We start from the raw sequence: 25,279 nt of genomic DNA, 5'->3' as shown, positions 1-25,279 counted from the left end.
TATAAATATATTATTCTATATATGTAACAAGTATTCTGTACTGCTTTATTATGTATATGTTTATATATAATTATATAGGACATCAGCACTCCTTGTTCTTGGATTTAGTAATATATAAAATATATATATAATAATTTTTATATATGTATGATATTATATATATGTAAGCACATATATAAAATAATTATAAATATAAATTAAATATATTAAAAATATAAAATAATTGTAAACATATATAAAATAATTATGTATAAACATATACATAATAAAGTATTTGTATCTAATATATAAAAACCTTTAACATGTCAATGAGAAGAAACAACATAATCAAAAATCGTCAAAATTAAAAAGATCATGAATAACAAGATTTGGTGAGGATATAAAACATGAGGAAGTCTCACACACTGTTGGTGGGAACAGTCTGGTCGTTTCATATGGAGTTATAGATACACTTAAAACACTGAGGAATCAACCTGCCTAGGTACACAAGATAAATGTAAAGATACAGCCACACAAAAACTTGTACCTGAATGTTCATAACATTTTTATTAGCCAAAAACTAGAGGCAAGTTGATCTTTCTTCAAATAATTAATAGATAAACAACAAGGATGAATTTCCAAAATATTATGCTAAGTGAAAAAGCCCAGACACAAACTCATTTATCTGAAATTGAAGCCAATAAGTGCTCTACCGACTGAATGCATGTCAGGGTTTTCCAGAGGCTGGGAAGGGCTAAAAGGAATTGACTGCAGAGGGATACAAGGACGCTTTTTTGTGGTGATAGAAATCATGACAGCACATTTGTCAAAACCCCTCAAATTTACACTTAAAATAGATAACATTTCTTGTATATACATTATTCCACAACTAAACTGATTATTTTAAAGTCTGCTTACACGGATAATCTCCATAACAATGGATATTTCCTAAATGCCAAATAGCTAAATGAATTATGATTTATCTTTTAGTCACTGAAATTTTATCAGCCCAAACTGAGAATTATTTTTGAAGACTTTTAATTGGAAAGGTTAAACAAACAAAATAATTCTCATACAACATAATCCCAATTTTAAGGAGAAACAAATCTGTACATGCACAGAGCAACATCTAGAAGAAAATATGAAAGCAGCATTAACGGTTATTTCTCAATGTGATAGTATTAGTGATGATTTTATTTTCTTCATTTGCTTTCCTATGTCTTTCCAACTTTACATAATATACTTGTATTACTATTTTAAACATAAATAAATGAACGAAATTTAAAAAAATTTTTTTTAAGAAACTCTAGCTTACAGAATGAAAATAAAATGTCTTAGAATGGCATCCAATGCCCTCTCACCTCTAGCTCTGGCCTCAGTCTCCCCCCTACCCCACAGAAATTGTACCCCTTCCCTGCCATCTGAATTCCGTCTAGGCTTCCAAGTCTTTGTATGTGCTATTTGCTCTTTGGGAAAATGCTTGTTCTCACACCTCATCCATCTCAAACCTTCTTGTTGTCCTTTAAGAATCAACTCAAGTACTCCCTCTGTTCTCATTTGGAACAGTTTTCTACTTCCAAATATTAGTATATGGTATCATGCTATGCCTATGATACAGGATCACAGATTTCTTTTTTGGTATTGGGTAGGATTGACCGGGGGGTAATAAATAACTCCTAAATTTCATGTGACTTGCCACAGCAAAGCTTTTCTTCTTTCACATTCCATGTCCCATGTGAATTTGCAGGAGGCTTTGTTGCACGTGGTCTCTCAGAACCTCAGGCTGTTGGAAGTTCCACCATCTTGCAGCTGCTCCCAGTGGCAAAGAGCAACCAAAGAACTACATGTAAGTGTTTCACTGCTTCATCCCAGAGAAGGCACAATATCAATATTGCCCACATTTCATGACCATATCATATCATATTAGCCTCCCTACTGGTAAGGAAGTTGGGAACTTTGGGGGAATATGAGCTTTACTGTCTCTACCACACTTCCACCACTTGATGAGTTCTCAAAAGATGAGGACTGTGCTATGCTCACTCAGCTTTGTATCTCCTGCACTGAATATAAGGCCTGGCTTTTATTAGATGCTTGAGAACACGTTGGTGAATGAATGTATAAATGAAAGTATGTTGTGTGACTTAAAAATAAACAAAAAGATATGTTGCTGAATGAGAGAAGCTGAAATTTAGTAAGAAATAGTAAACATTGGGAAAAAATCACATAATTAAGCATTGATCTATATTCCAACTTCAACAGATGGAGATCTACAGACTTAATGGTATGCCTCAAAGAGATTGAGTAGAATTTAGACCAAAAAAAAGGAAAAATTTGAGGAAGGAAAATGTAAATGGGTAAAGGGTAAAAGATAACCATGACCATAAGAAGTCTGTGGGAATTTCAGGTAACTGACTGTGGTATACTGAATAACAGTCCCCAAAAGATGCCCATATCCTAATTCCACAACCTGTGAATTTTACTTTATATAGCAAAATAGACTTTATAGATGTGCTTAAGGATCATGAGATGGGTAGAGTATCCTGGGTTATCCAGATGATCCTAATAATGTAATCACAAGAATCCTTTAAAAGGGAACAGGAGATCAGAGTGAGTAGTAGATGTGATGACAAAAGCTTAAGATTGGAGTATGGTGAGGAAGGGGCCACTAGCTGAGGAATGCAGGCAGCCCCTAGAAGCTAGAAAAGGCAAGGAAATGGGCTTCCCCTGAGCCTCCAGAAGAAACAGACACCTTGATGTTAGCCCAGTGAGACTGATTTTGAACTTCAGACTTTCAAAACTGTAAGAAAATACATTTGCATTGTTTTAAGCCATTAAGTTTGTGGTAATTTGTTATAGCAGCCACAGAAAATGCACACACTCATCAATCTGCCTAGAAAATACAAAGTTTGTCCAAAAAAATAGAAATAAAATACTGCAGGTAAGATTAAGAAAGACTGGTAAAGACAAAAAGCATTGAACCAATTAGAACACAAAGAAAAAACTAACATTATGGCATGCAAGTTGGCATTAGGCACAGTCCTTCGTACTTCCATCAATGTTTTCTCCATCTAGTCCTTACACCAGGCTGCATGAAGGTTCACATCTCCATTTCACAAATGAGAATGTAGCGGTTCTGAGAGTTTAAATAAGTAACCTAATGTTCACATGACTAATACATGGAGGATTCAAGATTTGAACTATGTCTCATTCACATCAAGATGAGGTACAAAACAAGAATACTATTCCTAACAGTATATTATAAATATTTACTATGTAAAATGATTTCCTATGCACCATTTTGACTAATCATTACAATAATCCTGCAAGGAAGGCAGGGCAGGTATTGTTCGTTATATTTTGTGGATAAATAAACCGATGCATTGTTCAAAGTCACAGAGCTATATAGTGGCAGAGCTCAGTGCCACTGAGGTGAAGTGAGGAGGTGAAGGGAAGGGGATCAGTTTGCACTTGCCATAGGGATCACATGAGAGCTGGAAGATTCTTGTATTTTTGTTTGTTTTTATTTATTATACTTTTTCTGGGACACATGTGCCTTGGTGGTTTGCTGCACCTATCAACCCATCATCTAGGTTTTAAGCTGCTCATGCATTAGGTATTTGTCCTAGTGCTCTCCCTCCCCTTGCTCCCCAGCCCCTGACAGGCCCCAGTGTGTGATGTTCCCGTCCCTGGGTCCAAGGGTTCTTATTGTTCAACTGCCACTTATGAGTGAGAACATGTGGTGTTTGGTTTTCTGCTCCTGTGTTAGTTTGCTGAGAATGATGGTTTCCAGCTTCATCCATGTCCCTGCAAAAGACATGAACTCATTCTTTTTTATGGCTGCATAGTATTCCATGGTGTATATGTGCCACATTTTGTTTATCCAGTCTATCATTGATGAGCATTTGGGTTGGTTCCATGTCTTTGCTATAGTGAATAATGCTGCAATAAAGATGTGTGTGTGCATGTGTCTTTATAGTAGAATGATTTATAATCCTTGTTTTTAAGATAACTAGTTAATGTATCTTCTAAGTGTAAGGTGATGGCAATTCTTTAAAAGAAGAATTGATAGGACTTGGTGACAAATCATAGTACAAATTGATTATGGAGAAGAAAACAAAAAGATTTCTTCGCAGGTACATAAACTTGGTGTCTATTTTAAATACATGTAAAGTATTGATCCTCGTCTCACATGTAATAAGAGATGCCTCACAAATATCTGTTGAGCTGAAATGTCCATTAAGAAATTGCAGTACCAAAACTTGGGAGAAAGAGACAGACAGCTTTGACCTATATTTTTAAGGATAATAACAATAAAAATAAAAGTTAATGTCATAAGAATTGATGAGCTTTCTGAGACAGAGAGAGTAGCTACAGAGAAGACAGTCTGCCTCACAAGACAGCACAATTCTCCTGGGTTTAAAACTCCTGTGTGGGCTGGGCATGTTGGCTCACGCTTGTAATCCCAGCACTTTGGGAGGCCAAGGTGGGCGGATCACCTGAGTTCAGGAGTTCAAGACCAGCCTGGTCAACATGGTGAAAACCCCGTCTCTACCCAGAATACAAAATTAGCCAGGCATGGTGGCAGATGCCTGTAATCCCAGCTACTTGGGAGGCTAAGGCAAGAGAATCGCTTGAACCCAGGAGTCAGAGGTCACAGTGAGCCGAGAGTGCACCACTGCACTCCAGCCTGGGTGACAGAGTGAGACTCTGTCTCAAAAAAAAAAAAAAAAAAGAAAAAAACAAAAATACATAAAACTCCCGTGTGTTCAAGAGACTCCTATTAAAATGCAGAGCATCAAGTGAGCTAACAGAGTTTTAAATAGTACCAGCCAACACTTCAGAGAGACTGCTTTTTACTGAAATAGGCCACCTAACAATGTCAAGGCAGAGAAAGAAGCTTCTGGGCAGTAACTGTGTGAATGATGAAAGGAAGATGAATGGGAGGTATGAAGGTGGGAAAAACAGACTGAAGTAGCTTGTCACTTCTACCTAGGTAGGACCAGTCTTGCTTTTAAGTATAATGAATACCAGGTAATCTTATCAACATTTCTATGATAACTACTAGCCCAGTTTATTTTAGTCAACACTCAGCTCTGCTTAGAATGTCAACTATATTTTTAAGAAGCAATGAATTCTTTCACAATTCAAAATGTATAGATAGGTTAAAATGCTACTATTTTGGAATGTAGACATTGGTCTGGCCTTTAGAATAAGAGCATTTTCCATTTTTCAGATGTTTAGCCCATGTCCCCTACTGTGTGTTGGCATGTGTCACAACCCTGCAGCACGTGAGTGAGTGGTGACCACACTCATTTACAGGAGCCCAGGCTCTGACTGGATGATGGTCTGAGGTTGCATGACTGGTAGTCACGGACTTGGGACAGATCTGCCTGATTCCAAAGTCTCCGTCATATTGTCTTCAACAGTGTGGCTATTTTTATTTTTGAAATAAGTCGAAATTCAGGACAGAAAGAAATAAGAGACTGCAATACATTTCTAAACCTTCCAGCAGCTGCTATCCAGCCTAGCATACCATAGGTACCTCTTTTGTTTTATTGAATTGAATAGATAAACTTCTGGCTGATTTTAAGCCTGTCCTGACTCTTTTGTGATAACAAGCTCCCCAAAATAGTTAAATGAAGCTTTAGCACAAATCCTCGTCTGGAAAAAATGTACAAAGTTAATGATTCAAGAGTAATCATTATTGAAGTAATTTATAAGAAAATATTGCCTGATAGGTTGTCTAACAAGAGAGAGGCTCAAAACCTCCTTGGTGGACTACATGCCAGGTGTGCTGGCTCACTCCTGTAATCCCAACACCTTGGGAAGCCGAGGCAGGCAGATGTCCTGAGGTTGGGAGTTTGAGACCAGCCTGACCAACAGGGAGAAACTCCGTCTCTGCTAAAGATACAAAATTAGCTAGGCATGGTGGCGCATGCCTGTAATCCCACCTACTCGGGAGGCTGAGGCAGGAGAATCGCTTGAACTTGGGAGGTGGAGGTTGCGGTGAGCCAAGATCGTGCCGTTGCACTCCAGCCTGGGCAACAAGAGTGAAACTCCATCTCAAAAAAAAAAAAGTATATGGTTATTCTTATTTAGTATTTGTACAGTCCAAAAATATATATGTATTTGGTAAGAACAAAGTGTTTGCTCAATCCTCTACACAGTTCCAGCCTAAACTAGGAAAACAAAATATATTAGGACCAAAATACAATACCCAAGGGGGTGGTCAAATGTCAGAGGTGTAGGCCTAATTATTATTTATTTATTTTTCTGGCTCTGCTGTGGGAACCTTGGTCTTGACTCCTCTGAGTCCCAGAATCACAATCTTCAGGAAGAGATTCCAGCCACACCTCTTGTCCTAATCCCTAATCTTAGCTCAGGAAACCAATAAGCTTCAAATGTATATACCAGGATGTTTTCCTAACCCTCGGTAAGGACTCAACCACGAGAGTGTTGTTCACAAGGAGGGCCACGTCCCTCCTATGTTCTTTTTCTGGTTTAATACATCTGCCAACATGTCAATATGTTCCCAGGATGAGCTTATTCTTGAGAACTAAATATGTTCTTCATTTTAATATAAAGTTACAATTCTGTATTCATGAATCAAAAAAAGAGACGTGAAGTGATCAGCCATGCTCAGATGACCAAGGGAGCTGGGAAGGGTATTATAAACAAAACAAAAGGGAAGAAAACTATTTTAAGGAATCACAACAGTAGAAAAAGTGCCTTGCTTTTTTCTCAGAAGGTAACATTTCTCAAGCAGGAAAAAAAAAAAATTAATCCCTATGCCTCCCAAAAAGAACATTTAAAATCTTCCTAGCAATGAAAGAAGTCACTATGTCTCCTATTAGTTTATAAACCATAAAACAGACTTTATGTCTGAAGCCTTAAAAACAGAATAAAAGCTATACTTCAATATTAATCATGCATTTGTTAAAAGGGGCAACACTTTTAAAATAATGAACCACTGGCATTTAAGTGTTGCTACAATGTTCTAAAAATGTACTCTGAATATTTTAGAGGAAAAGATGATTGGTACGGCTACACCTTCTAATGTAAAACATACGTGTTTTAAAAATAAACTTGGATTTTAAATGTTTAAAAATTTATTTCTATCTTGTCTAGATTTAGCTTTATGAGTAATTTTACTTTTGCAATATTAACTTTTCTTTTTGAAACCAGTTTGTCAACTGCTTTCAAGTTTTTAAAAATGCAACTAAAATTTTAAGCTTAAAACCTTAAATCTGTAAAATTCAGTGATTTTTTTTTACAGTTCAAAAGATGTGGCCTAGTATGATATTCACTCTTTAAATTCCTAACTTTAGAAAAACATTCTGTTATGTAGTCCTATATACCACCACACACACACTCATATACACGTGCATATATATCTCCAACTTCTATTTTATTATGTAGTGTGTATATGTGTATACATATATAAACACATATATAAATGTATTTTTTGACAAATCTCTTTAATAATGCCTTAGAAATAAAATCAAATAATAGATTTATTGAGCAGTGATACAAATAGTTCCAATCAAAATAAATTACCCCAAATAATTTTTTCCCATTTGCATTACTGATATGTAAATTTGATCTCTACCTTTATATGAATAAGAAATCTAATTTTGGCCAGGCAATTATCAACCTGGTATTAAATCAAAATTACATGCATGGAAGAGGGAGAGATATTACAAATCATGTTCAAAACTAATTATAGTATAATAAACCTTTCTATATATTGGCAACTAGCTTATATTTTGACCAAGATTTCGCTTAACAGATCTTTTGAAATATCACTTTTCATTATGTTTTAATGTTCTCTCTCTGTGCATGTATGTGTGTGTGTGTGTGTGTATATATATACACTATTATATATAGTATATAATAATAGTATATATATGTGTGTATGTGTATACATACATACATACACACACACATATATACTCTTTTAACTAAGATCTCAGTGAATGAAGAAGTCAACAGCTAATTGTTAGTTAAGTGTTTAGGCAAAGAGATGTAGAGAAGTAAACATAAACTTCTATTTTTTCAGTTATTAGGAGTCATGTCTGAAACAGAGATAGAAATAAATATTTGATTTAAACATATTGATGTTATAGTCCCAAAATAAACAAAAAATTTCAAGAGGCTCAGTTCATCATTTAAAGTGTGTGATAATTTTTAGTAGAGACCCAAATGCTGTTGTGTATTTGATAAAGAAAGAGAAACATATGTTAATATAATAATAACAGCTTTTCATTTTTTCCTATGGTGACAGAAAAATCTAAAGTGATTTTCCCTGTCACTTTGGGTAATAAACTAATCCTGGAATGTTGGAGGGAGAATTTAGCACAACATGTTAAGGAAATGCAGATGGAACTGATGTTTTATTAGTTGTGCTAAAAATATCTTTATGCTAGGAACTCCTTTCTTATCAAACACCACGGGGGCCCAGTTTCTCATCCTATGAACATCAGTGTGCTTTGTGGGAAACAGCCTGTTCTCTTTATACTTAAAACTTGTATTGTGCTTTATCTGGAAACCCGAACAAAAAGTCCTGCTAAATTAAGAGATACATGGCATCTTCTCTCGTTGACATAGAGACCATGGCTGTGATAAATATGGGGTAATATGATTTGAAGAAAAACAAATAATCACAAGGGAAAACTTTATACTCTCCTGGAGGAAAAAGGAAATAATTTCAAAACTTAAATATTTTGTAGGATAAACAATCACAAATCTTACCAAGGTGATCTAGTAAGAATACTCTTTTTTTTTTCCCTTGCACAAAGAAGATTATAATCCTTATTTAACTTGAAAGGAAACCTTAGTTTTATCTTATACAATAAGATAGAAATCTCTAGGGCGGGACACTGGCTGCCTCATCAGTTATTATAATTTTACAAGAAATGACCTTCAAACTGTAGAGCATGAAATTAAGCAAAAACATTCTGCGTATAAGAAAAGCATTCCTAGACCTTGCCCTCAATGCAGATCTGTTATCATTCTAGATTTATCAGTGATGAAATTGGACACACTCGATTTTCCTCCCACTGGTAATATTTGCCGTCAGCATGAATAGACTTTCTCAGTACGGTTTTCAACTCCTGGCACAACAGTACCCCTCTTCCAAATTATAGCATAAATCACAGAAAAGTATCTCCTTATTTGTTTGGGATGAGTTTTAATTCAGAAACAATTTATAGTAATATTCTAAGAGACTGACTGAATTTGGTTTCCCAACTGAAAAAGGAATCAACTATTTGTCATATTTAATGAAGCTTTGAAGAATGAGGAAGTCAATTATTCTTCAGTGCAGGTCAGTATTTCTTTTGAAATATTCGAAATTGAAGAATAGAAACAATAACTTAATCTTACCAAACATCATTATTCTATGCTCTTTTCTATGTACTTCCCATTATTAACTCCTCAAAGTGTCATAATAACAAGATAAAGTAGGTACCATGAGTATCACCATTTAACAGATAAGGAAAATGAAGCAACCTGACCAATATTACATGAAGAACTCTGTGGAAAAGTCAGATTTTGAAACCAAACAGTTAGGCTCAACATCTATTCTCACAACCACTGTGCTAGTATATCTACGGCCTTTTAAAAGGCAATTGCTCATTTTCCTACCTTGTTAATGAGATCATATTTTTGCTCTAAAGCAATGGTTCTTCATTTTATTTTTCAAAATGTTTCAGTGCAGTGCAGAGCCTGTGTTCCTCTTCTTTTATTTTATGACTCTGTTTTTTTTATTGGATGTGATTTTTAAAATCATAAATGTTTTTTACACTCCAGAAAAATTATGGAGTGAACTAGTGGGATCACACATAAATATTTGCATGATTTTCAGTTTTTATATGGCAGTTATCTTACTTTTATAACAGGATTTTGCAGGTTGTAAGCTCAGAATTTCACACTGAAAAATAAGAAAAATCCAAGTTCTCATTTCTAGTCACCATAATTTGCTTCTTTCTCTTTATAACAGTCACTCCTGTACTGATATGAGTTTTGGATAATTTTTTTATTTATTTCAAGTGATGTACAAAGGAGACTCCTGCATTTTCCCTGTTACCTGAAGAGATTAAGAACTTCTGAGTGGAGACAAATGGGAAAAAATATTGTTTGGGGAAACTTGCCTAGGCTTGATGAGAAGGAGGAAAGAGTTCTTACAGCTAAAACTAATTAGTAACTGTGGTTTCTCCAAACATGGAAGAATTTTCTATCAACAGTCACAATGGGGGAGTGTCTAGTTGGACCATCATGGAAGATGGATGTGAGTAAAACCGGATTACTTATTTATTATTTAAATGTAGAGACTTGACTTTAGTAGCATTTTGGGTGCTATAGGTATACATAATTCAGTGATCTAAATTAAAGCATAATCCAATAAAAGTTATACCTATTATTGTCATTCCCTTCTACTGAAAATTCAAAAGAGAAAAAGAAAAGGAGAGGGGAATATGTTTGTGCTCTGATGTTATGAATGTAAGAAACTGTTACAAATATTTCCAATACATAGACCATTATCTAGTTTTTCTGATGTTTTTACAGTTTAAATTCAGCAGATAATAGCCTTTGCAAGTATATAAATAGACAATGACATTTCAGGCGTAATAGGCATGACTAGTAGTGGCTTTTGTTTTGTTTTGTTTTTCTCTGAAAATAATCTTCTATAGTTACTTTATGTAGCTACCATGAAACAAACGATCCTCCATTTACCCCACTGGATAAATTTGAAAAGATCCTGAAGGAAGCACGAAACATGGAAAGGCACAACTGGTACCAGCTGCTGCAAAATCATGCCAAAATGTAAAGACCATCGAGACTAGGAAGAAACTGCATCAACTAACGAGCAAAATAACCAGCTAACATCATAATGGCAGGATCAAATTCACACATAACAATATTAACTTTAAATGTAAATGGACTAAATGCTCCAATTAAAAGACATAGACTGGCAAATTGGATAAAGAGTCAAGACCCATCAGTGTGCTGTATTCAGGAAACCCATTTCATGTGCAGAGACACACACAGGCTCAAAATAAAGGGATGGAGGAAGATCTACCAAGCAAATGGAAAAAAAAAAAGGCAGGGGTTGCAATCCTAGTCTCTGATAAAACAGACTTTAAACCAACAAAGATCAAAAGAGACAAAGAAGGCCATTACATAATGGTAAAGGGATCAATTCAACAAGAAGAGCTAACTATCCTAAATATATATGCACCCAGTACAGGAGCACCCAGATTCATAAAGCAAGTCCTGAGTGACCTACAAAGAGACTTAGACTCCCACACAATAATAATGGGAGACTTTAACACCCCACTGTCAACATTAGACAGATCAACGAGACAGAAAGTTAACAAGGATACCCAGGAATTGAACTCAGCTCTGCACTAAGCGGACCTAATAGACATCTACAGAACTCTCCACCCCAAATCAACAGAATATACATTATTTTCAGCACCACACCACACCTATTCCAAAATTGACCACATAGTTGGAAGTAAAGCCCTCCTCAGCAAATGTGAAAGAACAGAAATTATAACAAACTGTCTCTCAGACCACAGTGCAATCAAACTAGAACTCAGGATTAAGAAACTCACTCAAAACCGCTCAACTACATGGAAACTGAACAACCCGCTCCTGAATGACTACTGTGTACGTAACAAAATGAAGGCAGAAATAAAGATGTTCTTTGAAACCAACGAGAACAAAGACACAACATACCAGAATCTCTGGGACACATTCAAAGCAGTGTGTAGAGGGAAATTTATAGCACTAAATGCCCACAAGAGAAAGGAGGAAAGATCAAAAATTGACACCCTAACATCACAATTAAAAGAACTAGAAAAGCAAGAGCAAACACATTCAAAAGCTAGCAGAAGGCAAGAAATAACTAAAATCAGAGCAGAACTGAAGGAAATAGAGACAAAAAACCCTTCAAAAAAATTAATGAATCCAGGAGCTGGTTTTTTGAAAGGATCAACAAAATTGATAGACCGCTATCAAGACTAATAAAGAAAAAAAGAGAGAAGAATCAAATAGACGCAATAAAAAATGATAAAGGGGATATCACCACCGATCCCAAAGAAATACAAACTACCATCAGAGAATACTACAAACACCTCTACGCAAATAAACTAGAAAATCTAGAAGAAATGGATAAATTCCTCGACACATACACTCTCCCAAGACTAAACCAGGAAGAAGTTGAACCTCTGAATAGACCAATAACAGGATCTGAAATTGTGGCAATAATCAATAGCTTACCAACCAAAAAGAGTCCAGGACCAGATGGATTCACAGCCGAATTCTACCAGAGGTACAAAGAGGAACTGGTACCATTCCTTCTGAAACTATTCCAATCAATAGAAAAAGAGGGAATCCTCCCTAACTCATTTTATGAGGCCAGCATCATCCTGATACCAAAGCTGGGCAGAGACACAACCAAAAAAGAGAATTTTAGACCAATATCCTTGATGAACATTGATGAATCCTCAATAAAATACTGGCAAACCAAATCCAGCAGCACATCAAAAAGCTTATCCACCATGATCAAGTGGGCTTCATCCCTGGGATGCAAGGCTGGTTCAATATACGCAAATCAATAAATGTAATCCAGCATATAAACAGAACCAAAGACAAAAACCACATGATTATCTCAATAGATGCAGAAAAGATCCCATTCCACCATCCTCTTTCATCCCTACCTGTCCCAAACTGTAGATGGCAGTTTTGTTATCATGCCACCTGAATTAACCTATTAGAGAGAATAGAGACCCTTAAATGTACATGTTTTATCAGAGTTGTGTGCACCCATTGTTGTGATGTTCTGCTCATGTTCTTTTGAGTTTCTTAGGGATCTGGGGAGTTTGGATGCTGTAGCTACAATGACAGAAGAGGACAGTGTCCACTGTGGCCTTGAACAGACATGATCCATTCCCGGTGGTAGAGCCTTATCATTCAGTCTGGGGAGTGGACTGGAATCCAGCTGGCACTCATCGTCCCCCTGTCCTGCCTTGGCAGGGGTTGCGGTACACTAGTAATGACACAGCAGCCACATTGAGGGGAGTAGTTCTAATTCTACTCTCATGGACACCCATCTGTGGTGTATCATTGGTGTCTGGTGGCTTTTGGAAATTCCAATATATAGCACAGTCATTTCTGTTTCTAAGAGGAGGGGACTTTTCAACTTAGTAAGAGTATAATGAAAAAGTGGGAGTTAGCAACCATTAAAGTTTTGGTAGCTTCTGTTGGGCACCTAGAAACAAAGCCTAAAGATGAGAAAAGATCAATAAGCCCTGTGGTAGAATCACATGAAAACCTTACTTTGGGATATTTTTGTGCATTTTAATGATTTCTGACTTTTAAATTTACTTTTCCAAAGCTGCCATTCTTTCTCAGGCTCCAAACTAACACTGAGAAGCAAGATTTAGGGGCACTGACCATGCATCTGATAAGTCATTACTTCAGGAAATATGTACTAAGCCCTTTTATGTGACAGGCACTGGAGTAAGGAAAATGGGCAAACAGCACTTGCTTCAAGGAGAGAAGAGCAACATGTCAGAAAGCCAAACTGAATTAAGGAGAGAAAATTAAATTTCTCATTTAACAGCTGCAACAATAACATACAAATAAATTTACTGATCAATAAGGGATGTACTTTCAGGTAAGTTTTCAAACTCAGCAAGCATTAGAACACTAACCAATACTGAAATAAAGCCAAAGGCTAACTGCAGAACCACCAATTTTATTTTCTAATCAGATATTTCAGGGTTGTAGCCTTCTCAAAAACCTTTAAACATTAGCCTAATCCTTAAATACATGCTTTGCCTGGGAGTTAATACTAGGCATGAATAAAATACTTTTTTATAGAAAAAAAGACAGGTAACAGACATATATATTTATTGTATATAATCTATATACACGTATATTCTGAATATGTATATGATGTGTATGTGCATACATACACTTTCCTTAGAATTTCTTAGTAATTATGAATATGGTAAGTGTTACTGTTAGTGTCAAAGAGATATCTAATAGGCTGATTCCAAATGAGTGTAACTACACTAAAATTTCCGGCGCTCTGGACATACTATCTTTTAATCAAGCTTTCTTTATGAATATGTAGATAGTTTCTGATGTTCAATAAAATAAAATTACCTTTAAGAGCTTTTAAAATATAAAAACATGTTTTACAATACTTAGACTTACACACTCGAGGTTAAAATGCTGCACACTTTCAGAAAGTACCACAATCCCAATTTCCAAAGTTGGTCTGTGTCTGGGAGAACGCCACTCCTTTTCACACCGTGTGCAGGGGTAGGAAGGCAAGGAGCAGGACACTGGTCAAAGTACAAGCCACATACACTCATTTCCTTTTGGCCCAGCCTTGGGTACCACTTTGAGATGCACAGATCCAGGTGAGGCACCACTCCATCCCAGGTCTGATGGATGCCCAGCCCCCACGGCCACCACCTCCTACCCACCTGCCCTGGGAATGTCCCAAAAGGGCCGTGAAAGCCTTCTAAAAATGGGGAGCAGGTGTCCTGAAGCAGTAGGAGGCAGGAAATTCCTTGCTACCACACTGGGATTTATGCGAATTGGATCCAAACCTCCCTGGATGAATACCCCGGGCTGAGGGTTTGTGCCCTGGAGCATCCCTGAGAGCCTTGAACTCTAGCAGTAACCCCCACAGTGTATCAGTGTGCCAGCTGTCATTGTGTGGTCTCTCAGTGGCTTTTAGCACAATTTTCTCACAATAGCATACAGACTGAAACTCATGAAACTGGACAACAATTACAGCTCACCCTGAAGAACTAATGTGGCACTGGGGCCAGTGCTAGTGGCTGCACAGAGCGACATCTCTGCATTCCTCTCTCAGCTCATCTTCCCAAGGAAGACAGATCCTGATATCTCTCCACAAAGAACAGTTTCCATTCCTATCTGATGTGGTAACATTTGTTCCACATTTAGCATTTCAAATCTAAATTGCTCAGTCCCATATAAGATATCCTTGATTGACAGGAAGATTCAGATATACTGTTAGCTGAAACTCATCCAGGAGCCACAGATTTTGAGGCCAGACTGCAGGAACTCAACCCCAGGACTCTTACGCACAGTCCCCAGAGGAACTCTGGAAGGACTTGGAGAACACAAATGACATCTGCAGATGTACCACAACAATGCCTCTCACTTTATGTGTTAGCTCTTATCTCAGAGTCAAATTGATAACAATGGTAATAAAGGAAGCAAACACTTAACTGGTATTTACTAGGTGCCAGGCCATTGTAAAAGCTTATTTACTTTGGTTTATTGAATCCTCATGTACAAGATGATGAGGTACATTTTCTACTGTACCCACTTTACAAGTAAGAAAACTGAGGCCCATTTCTCAAAATGTTTTGGAGAAAACAGTGCTCAGAGAATATGCATTCCTCTAAGCAACTAAAGCAGATGGAGCCTCTTTTTAGAAGTTTTCTGAAGAGCCTTATTCACTAGGCAAGACGTGTCATATCCTCTTGTGTAACACCCCAAATTTTAAGAGCTTTTCCCAAAGTCTATTTTTTCAGGTCACAATGTTCTTTAATGTCCCTAGAGCTTATATTATAGCAGCAGCAGTGAAAGGATTGTACTCTGGTTCATTCCCAAAATCCCAAACGAAAAGCACAACTTTTTTGTTCTGATGTCATAAAGTGCCTCTGAAGTGCCCCAGGCTCTCATTTTCTTTATACCCCAACCCACGCCAGTCAAATTTAAACTGTTGTCTCAGCCTTATAATTTTATTTAACATTCTATTATAGTATTTTAATATTGCAAGAGTGATTTTATTTTATAAATAGTTATTAATAATCTATGCTGAACCAGACAATTAGACAACACAATGAAAGTGAATCAGACAGGTAAACATTCACATACTCACAAAGATTTTTCATCTAGTGGGGGACTCAGACATTTAACAGATAATACAGCACACAAATGTGCTAGGAAAGGAATAGTAGCAACCACAGGGAAAAGACATCTTTACAAAGATGATTTCTACATTGAAATAATACAGATGGCGAGAATATTGTCAGGTGAGGAGGCTAAGATGTGGAGGCTGGAGGTGAGAGCTGGGTGGAAGGAGGAAGCAGTTAGGCAAGCAGAACATCATGTTCAGGGTCAGGAAAGTGGAGCATAAAGCACAGGTGAGGAAAGCAGCACAGTCTGGCCGAAGATAGAATTTATTCAAGAAATGAGATTGGAAAGGAAAGCAGGAGTGTATAACAAGGATGGTAAGCCACTTTAGGGAGTTGGCACTTTATCCTTGGGGCAATGTGGAGTCACTGAATGATTTTAGGCAGAGAGTGATGGGATTTGAGTTATATTTTAGGAAGATCACTGTCTGAAATAATGCAATCAATTCAAAGAGAATATTCTAAAGTCAGAGACCTGTTTGAAAGGCTGCTAGAGTTGTGCAGGCCATTTTTGCGATGACTTAAAGGATTGTGGGAGTATGAATAGAGAGAGAAGTGGTTGCTTCCCAGGCTATTTAGGACATAGCCCCTTTGGGAAATTGTGATCAACGGTATATTGGGCAAAGAGGTCCGTTGCTGAATGCCGTTAACTAAACTAGGGGCACAGGAGGAGAGCAAGTTGGGAAGAAGACAAAAATCAATGAGTTCATATTAGGTATGTCAATTTTTAGCTGGAGTATCCAATTGCAGATGTCCAGTTAAAAGAAAATAGATATGCATACCTAGAGTTCAAGGAATGATCTGAGATGGATTTATAATTTAGGAGTCAATAGCAGAAATAAAATGTAACCCATAGGAGAATATATGATTGTTTAAAGAAAATATAGAGAGTATTAAAACTAAGAAGACCCAATAAAGACCCTCTCCCACTCATTATCTCCTATATATTCATTCATTTATCTCATATTTATTGAGTGAAATTATTAGGTGAGTTGCTATGGAAGGAAAGCAATATATTCTATATGAGAAACTGAAAACCAGAGAGGCTAAATAGCTTAAAAATATGTGTAAAAACTGAGACTCTTTCCTAGTTGAAAGATATTTCTACTACATCCATTTACTTCTAATTTAAATTAGACATGCTTTTCAGAACTAGTGGAAGTTCAAAATCCTCACTTCTCAATTCCTTGCACTTTCACTGCTGTATTTTCATCATTCTTACGTTTGCTTTAATATCATGAATTTGCCACTGTCAATAGGCAGCATAACTCTCCTTAGATAATATATGTTATGGACACATATCCTAAATCAAACTATCCTTTATTCCTAACAGTCTACTTTGTTTACAAAAATGCAATGGTATCCTTTATACAAATAAACAGAGAAGAAGTTTGTTTATAGTTCTTCTAGAAAACAAAAGGATCCATACTTCCTAAAGCAGCCTTGTAAATAAATAATGGAGCTGGTTTTGTCTCAGTTCCCATCCCACTGCTTCCAGATAAATTCCTCCTCCTGGTGACCTAAACAGGCCCTTTCTTCTGTGGCCCCAGCCTGGAGAAGATCACTTGTTGCATTTATGTTTATGGCTCCTACTCCTCAAAAACCCATTAAATCAAGACAACACAGATCACACTGTATTCCAAGGCTCCTACCTTCTTGCTTGAGTTTAATTTAGCACCAATTCGGTGTGATATGATTCTGTGAGAAGTTTTTATAGTTTCTCGTTGTGTGCTACAAGTTTAAACAGAATATTAACAAATTATTTTCCTTCACACTATCCTTCATTTTGCTCGTGTTCCAGTTTATTATTATTGTCCCTTGTGAAGTGATTGTGCTATTTCTGTTGCTACTCCTTAATATGACTTCTGTAATTATTCTGATTATTATTCAGCATCATTCTGGGTTTCCCAATTAGTCATAACTCTTCAATTTGTCATCCTGTATTGTTATTGTTTGTTTAACCACGAACTGTTACCTCCTTTAGAATAAAGACCGCCTTATTTTGTGCACCTAGCATCTAGCACTGTGTTCAGCCAGCATACAAGAGGCATGCAATAAATGATTATTTTGTGCCTTATTTTGTGTGCGTAGCATCTAGCACTGTACCCAGCATACAAGAGGAATGCAATAAATGATTAGTCAATAAAGAAATGCACGAAGGAATGGGTGAAGATACTGCTTGATCATTATGATTTGGCTAGATTATCTTTGGATCAATATTATTCAGAATTCAAAAACTACTCATACTTAGAGGTATGGAAGGCAATAAATTAAATCACTTGGCTAAATTACAATAACTTTAAAAATCATAAAATATGTAGGAATAAATCTAGTGAAAGATGTATGAGACAACTACATAGAAAACTACAAAATGTACTGACAGAAATTGAGAAAGATTTAAATAATGAGATATACCATGTTCAAGAACTGGAAGGTTCAATATTTTAAAAATATCAGTTCTTCCTAAACTCACTTATAAATTTGATGTAATCCTCCCAACCAAAATTCCAGAAGGTGTTTCTGTGGAAATTAATAAGCTAATTTTAAAACATGTTTGAAAATGCAAAAGGCCAAGAATAGCCCTGGACAAAGATTACTGTTAATACAAGAAGTCAAGCCAGTCACATATAAAGCTATTATATTTAAGAAAGTTTGCTATAGACTCAAGGATAAAAATATAGACCAGCAAAAAAGAAGAGCACACTCAGAAACTGACCCATTATTAGAACTGTCACCTGATTTATGACAAAGGTGACACTGCAGTGCAGCAAGGAAGGATGGGCTTTTTACATAAATGATTTGGGGTCAGCTGAATTGTACATGGAAAAAGTGAATCATGACCCCTTCCCAAGCCTCACACAATACACAAAACTCAGTTGTAGATGTACGGGAGCTCTAAATGTAACAGTAAAATAATAAAGCTGTTGTTAAAAGATAAAAAATCTTCGTAACTTAAAGCCAAGCAAAGATTACTTAAATAAGGTTAAAAATGTACCAGCCATAAAAGAAAAAGTTATAAATTAAACATCCCTGTTAAAATCACTTATATTAATCAGAACATGACTAAGGACTGAAAAGGAAATACATCAACTAGCAGAAGATATTTGCTAGGTATCTATTCAACAAAGAATATTTTATTTCAAGGATTATGAGACTTCCACAAATCAATCAGAAAATGGCAGACAATTAAATTTTTTAAGTAGCCAAAATTTTGAACAGACATTTTACAAATGAGGATATCCAAGTGACTAATAAATATATGAAATATATTCAGTTTCAGTAATCATCAGGGAAATGCTAATTAAATCATAGTGATATGTCATGTACATGCACACCAGAATGGCTAAAATGAGAAAGACAATGCCATATTTACCAATATTATGAAGTAACTGGAACCCTAGACAATGACAGTTTTCCAGATTGGTTGAACTGATTTGCATTTCCAACAACAATGCAAATCAGTTCAACCAATCTGGAAAACTCTCAGTGTCTATTAAACCTGAATGTACTCAAATGCAATGACTTAGCATTTATTACTTAAGAATGTAACCCACATAAATGTCATTATAGACTGAATTGTGTTCTACCAAAATTCATAGTAAAAACCACATGATTATCTCAATAGATGCAGAAAAGGCCTTTGACAAAATTCAACAGCCCTTCATGCTAAAAACTCTCAGTAAATTAGGTATTGATGGGATGTATCTCAAAATAATAAGGGCTATCTATGGCAAATCCACAGCCAATATCATACTGAATGGGCAAAAACTGGAAGCATTCCCTTTGAAAAGTGGCACAAGACAGGGATGCCCTCTCTCACCACTCCTATTCAACATAGTGTTGGAAGTTCTAGCCAGGGCAATTAGGCAGGAGAAGGAAATAAAGGGTATTCAATTAGGAAAAGAGGAAGTCAAATTGTCCCTGTTTGCAGATGACATGATTGTATATCTAGAAAACCCCATTGTCTCAGCCCAAAATCTCCTTAAGCTGATAAGCAACTTCAGCAAAGTCTCAGGATACAAAATCAATGTACAAAAATCACAAGCATTCTTATACACCAATAACAGACAAACAGAGAGCCAAATCATGAGTGAACTCCCATTCACAATTGCTTCAAAGAGAATAAAATACCTAGGAATCCAACTTACAAGGGACGCGAAGGACCTCTGCAAGGAGAACTACAAACCACTGCTCAAGGAAATAAAAGAGGATACAAAGAAATGGAAGAGCATTCCATGCTCATGAGTAGGAAGAATCAATATTGTGAAAATGGCCATACTGCCTAAGGTAATTTATAGATTCAATGCCATCCCCATCAAGCTACCAATGACTTTCTTCACAGAATTGGAAAAAACTACTTTAAAGTTCATATGGAACAAAAAAGAGCCTGCATCGCCAAGTCAATCCTAAGCCAAAAGAACAAAGCTGGAGGCATCATGCTACCTGACTTCAAACTATACTACAAGGCTACAGTAAGCAAAACAGCATGGTACTGGTACCAAAACAGAGATATAGATCAATGGAACAGAACGGAGCCCTCAGAAATAACGCCGCATATCTACAACTATCTGATCTTTGACAAACCTGAGAAAAACAAGCAATGAGGAAAGGATTCCCTATTTAATAAGTGGTGCTGGGAAAACTGGCTAGCCATATGTAGAAAGCTGAAACTGGATCCCTTCCTTACACCTTATACAAAAATTAATTCAAGATGGAGTAAAGACTTACGTGTTAGACCTAAAACCATAAAAACCCTAGAAGAAAACCTAGGCAATACCATTCAGGACATAGGCAGGGGCAAGGACTTCATGTCTAAAACACCAAAAGCAATGGCAACAAAAGCCAAAATTGACAAATGGGATCTAATTAAACTAAAGAGCTTCTGCACAGCAAAAGAAACTACCATCAGAGTGAATAGGAAACCTACAAAATGCGAGAAAATTTTCACAACCTACTCATCTGACAAAGGGCTAATATCCAGAATCTACAATGAACTCAAACAAATTTACAAGAAAAAAACAAACAGCCCCATCAAAAAGTGGGCGAAGGACATGAACAGACACTTCTCAAAAGAAGACATTTATGCAGCCAAAAAACACATGAAAAAATGCTCACTATCACTGGCTATCAGAGAAATGCAAATCAAAACCACAATGAGATACCATCTCACACCAGTTAGAATGGCAATCATTAAAAAGTCAGGAAACAACAGGTGCTGGAGAGGATGTGGAGAAATAGGAACACTTTTACACTGTTGGTGGGACTGTAAACTAGTTCAACCATTGTGGAAGTCAGTGTGGCGATTCCTCAGGGATCTAGAACTAGAAATACCATTTGACCCAGCCATCCCATTACTGGGTATATACCCAAAGGACTATAAATCATGCTGCAATAAAGACACATGCACACGTATGTTTATTGCAGCACTATTCACAATAGCAAAGACTTGTAACCAACCCAAATGTCCAACAATGATAGACTGGATTAAGAAAATGTGGCAGCTCTCCCTCTCCCTCTCCCCTCCCTTCTTCGGTCTCCCTCTCCCTCTCCCTCTCCTTTCTTCGGTCTCCCTCTCCTTCTTTTTTCGGTCTCCCTCTGTTGCCGAAGCTGGACTGTACTGCGGTGATCTCGGCTCGCTGCAACCTCCCTGTCTCAGGCTCCTGTGATTCTCCTGCCTCGGCCTGTCTAGTGCCTGGGATTGCAGGCGCCCACCGCCATGCCTGACTGGTTTTTGTGTTTTTGGTGGAGACGGGGTTTCGCCCTGTTAACCAGGCTGGTCTCCAGCTCCTGGCCTCCAGTGATCTGCCCGCCTCAGCCTCCCGAGGTGCTGGGATTGCAGACGGGGTCTCGCTCACTCAGTGCTCAATGTTGCTCAGGCTGGAGTGCAGTGCGTGATCTCGGCTGGCTACAACCTCCACCTCCCAACTGCCTGCCTTGGTCTCCTAAAGTGCTAAGATTACAGCCTCTGCCCCTCCACCACCCCGTCTAGGAAGTGAAGAGCGTCTCTGCCTGGCCGCCCCGTCTGGGAAGTGAGGAGCACCTCTGCCCGGCCGCCATCCCGTATAGGAAGTGAGGAGCGTCTCTGCCCGGCTGCCCGTCATCTGGGATGTGAGGAGCGCCTCTGCCCGGCCACCCCGTCTGGGAAGTGAGGAGCGCCTCTGCCCGGCCGCCCCGTCTGGGAAGTGAGGAGCGCCTCTGCCAGGTCGCTCCGTCTGGGCGGTGAGGAGCGCCTCTGCCCGGCCGCCCCGTCTGGGAAGTGAGGAACGCCTCTACCTGGCCGCCCCATCTGGAAAGTGAGGAGCGCCTCTGCCTGGCCCCCCCTTCTGGGAGATGAGGAGCACCTCTGCCCTGCCGCCCCTTCTGGGAGATGAGGAGCACCTCTGCCCTGCCGCCCCTTCTGGGAGATGAGGAGCACCTCTGCCCTGCCGCCCCATCTGGGAAGTGAGGAGCGCCTCTGCCCGGCCGCCCGGTCTGGGAGGTGAGGAGCGCCTCTACCTGGCCGCCCATCATCTGGGATGTGAGGAGCGCCTCTGCCTGGCCGCCCTGTCTGGGAGGTGAGGAGCCCCTCTGCCTGGCTGCCACCATGTCTGGGAGGAAGTGAGAAGCGCCTCTGCCTGGCCGCCCCATCTGGGAAGTGAGGAGTGCCTCTGCCCGGCCGCCCTGTCTGGGAGGTGAGGAGCGCCTCTGCCCAGCCGCCCTGTCTGGGAGGTGTACCCAACAGCTCCGAAGAGACAGCGACCATCGGAGCGGGCCATGAGGACGATGGCGGTGTTGTTGAAAAGAAGTGGGGGATGTGTGGGAAAAAGAAAGGAGAGATCAGATTGTTGCTGTGTCTGTGTAGAAAGAGGTGGGCATAGGAGACTCCAGTTTGTTCTGACTAGGAGAAATTCTTCTGCCTTGGGATGCTGTTCATCTATGGCCTTTCCCCAGCCCCGTGCTCTCTGAAACGTGCTGTGTCAACTCAGGGTTAAATGGATTAAGGGCGGTGCAAGATGTGCTTTGTTAAACAGATGCTTGAAGGCAGCATGCTCTTTAAGAGTCATCACCACTCCCTAATCTCAAGTACCCAGGGGCACAAACACTGCAGAAGGCTGCAGGGACCTCTGCCTAGGAAAACCAGAGACCTTTGTTCATGTGTTTATCTCCTGACCTTCTCTCCACTATTATCCTATGACCCTGCCATATCCCCCTCTCCGAGAAACACCCAAGAATCATCAATAAGTACTTAATAAAAAAAAAAAAGAAAACTAGTAAAGAGGAAAAGGTCCAATATTTGGGAAAACAGCAGGTTTAGAGGAAGTACATAGAATCTAAGAACAAATGATGTTTATTTTGTTAGACTCGCATGTAATTATTTTGTACTTCCGTGATTTTGCTTTATCTTTGTTAATGCTATAATTAAAAATCCATTTGGGTAAAAAAAAAAAAAAAAAAAAAAAAAGAATATTTAATCTGACCTCCTGCACTACAGATGGGAAGACTAATGATCAGAGTGATAAAGTGACTTGCCCAGGGTTAGACAGTAGACAGACCCAAGACTAGAAACCCAGGTTTCTTGACTCTGAAACCCGTGTTCTTCCCAAAATTTCTTTCAATCTTTGCTTATAAAACCACAATTTCTTTCAATCTTTGCTTATGAAAGCATCCTAAATTACTCTTACTCAAGTTGAAGGATTCAAACTTTCTCTGCTAATTAGGGTACATGCTAGGTCTCAGGTGACCTCTTTTGGAAGCCAAATGACCCCTGAATAATACCCTGGTGGGTGCAGTATGGGTGGCTGGACTGTTTCTACAATCTCCTAAAAGCCTAGACCCAGCCCCTTAAATCCTTTTTGGAACAAGGCAGGCTGTAAATACATATATAAATACATAAATCTCCTGATCACTGCTTGTCCTGGTTGTTGTTTTTAAAATGAGCCCTTGATCTCAGCTGGCTTTGTTACTTAACTTTTTCTGATAACAGTTGAGCACAGCAGCAATAAAAGAAAACACACAAGAAAACAAAAAAAAAGAAAGAAAATGTGGCACGTATACACCATGGAATACTATGCAGCCATAAAAAATGATGAGCTCATGTCCTTTGTAGGGACATGGATGAAATTGGAAATCATCATTCTCAGTAAACTATCGCAAGGACAAAAAACCAAACACCGCATGCTGTCACTCATAGGTGGGAATTGAACAATGAGAACACATGGAAGGGGAACATCACCCTCTGGGGACTGTTGTGGGGTGGGGGGAGTGGGGAGGGATAGCATTAGGAGACATACCTAATGCTAAATGATGAGTTAATGGGTGCAGCACACCAGCATGGCACATGTATACATATGTAACTAACCTGCACATTGTGCACATGTACCCTAAAACTTAAAGTATAATAAAGATAAAATAAAATAATGTAAAATAAAAGAAATCCTAACCACTAATATGACTGTATTTATTTGGTGGCAGGGGCCTCAAGAAGGTCATCAGGATTAAATGAAGTAAAAAGGATGGAGCCCTAATTCAATAGGAATGATGTGATTATAAGAAGAGAAAGAGACACCAGAACACAGAGGCAAGATGGTGTGAGGACACCATGGGAAGCTGGCATCTGCAACTAAGGAGAGAGGCTTCTGGATAAACCAAATTTGCTGACCTCTTAACCTTGGACATCCAGTCTCTAGAACAGTGAAAAAAATCATTTCTGTTGTTTAAATTACATAGTCTTTGCAACTTTATTATGTCAGCCCTAGTAGACTATCAGAAGTGCATTAAGATGTTCACAAAAAGAAATGTACAGAATGTTCTTAGTGACATTCTTGTATTTGGTTATTCTGAGAATAACCAAAGCCTAAAAACAGTCCAGATGTCCATCAAGTGTAATTTGTATAAATTATGTTTATTTATTCCAAACAATGTAATTTGGCAATGAAAACTAACAGATTACAGCTAGACACAGCAACAGGAATAAATCACAAACATAATGTTGAGCCAAAGAACTAAGTACAGATGAGTACGTCTTGAATGATTCTATTCATATAAAGTTATGATGAATCAGCCAAAATGAATCTGCTGTGTTAGAAATCAGGAATCAGGAGACTGGTTACCCTTGGGAGTCAGTAACAAAAAGGGAGTGAATAGGGGCTTTCTGAGATGTTGCTAATATCCTGATTCTCAATTTCAGTGAATGCTGGTTACATGCATATGTGTCTTTTGTGAAAAGCCACAGCACCATCACTTATGCAGCTTTTTGTGTGTATATTATACTTCAATAACAACAAGCAAGTGATAGATCTGGTACTCAAACTCAGGCTTTGAGGCTCCAAATCTCTTGACTTTTCATTACA

General features: G+C 38.1%; 1 long non-coding RNA gene across 2 annotated transcripts; it reads left to right on the top strand.

Moving 5' to 3' along the window:
• Positions 1-1,752: 1,752 nt before the first annotated feature.
• On the top strand, positions 1,753-24,931 carry LOC103892264 (uncharacterized). 2 transcript variants are annotated; one of them, XR_008512763.2, is made up of 4 exons: positions 1,753-1,825; positions 9,238-9,304; positions 10,030-10,267; positions 24,402-24,931. It is a non-coding gene; the product is annotated as an uncharacterized LOC103892264 (long non-coding RNA). The 2 variants fall into 2 exon arrangements; XR_008512762.2 differs by lacking the exon at positions 9,238-9,304.
• Positions 24,932-25,279: the final 348 nt, after the last annotated feature.

Source organism: Pongo abelii, chromosome 14 (genome assembly GCF_028885655.2).
Source record: "Pongo abelii isolate AG06213 chromosome 14, NHGRI_mPonAbe1-v2.0_pri, whole genome shotgun sequence".
Lineage (NCBI taxonomy): Eukaryota > Metazoa > Chordata > Mammalia > Primates > Hominidae > Pongo > Pongo abelii.
This window is presented reverse-complemented; position numbering and strand designations above follow the sequence as displayed.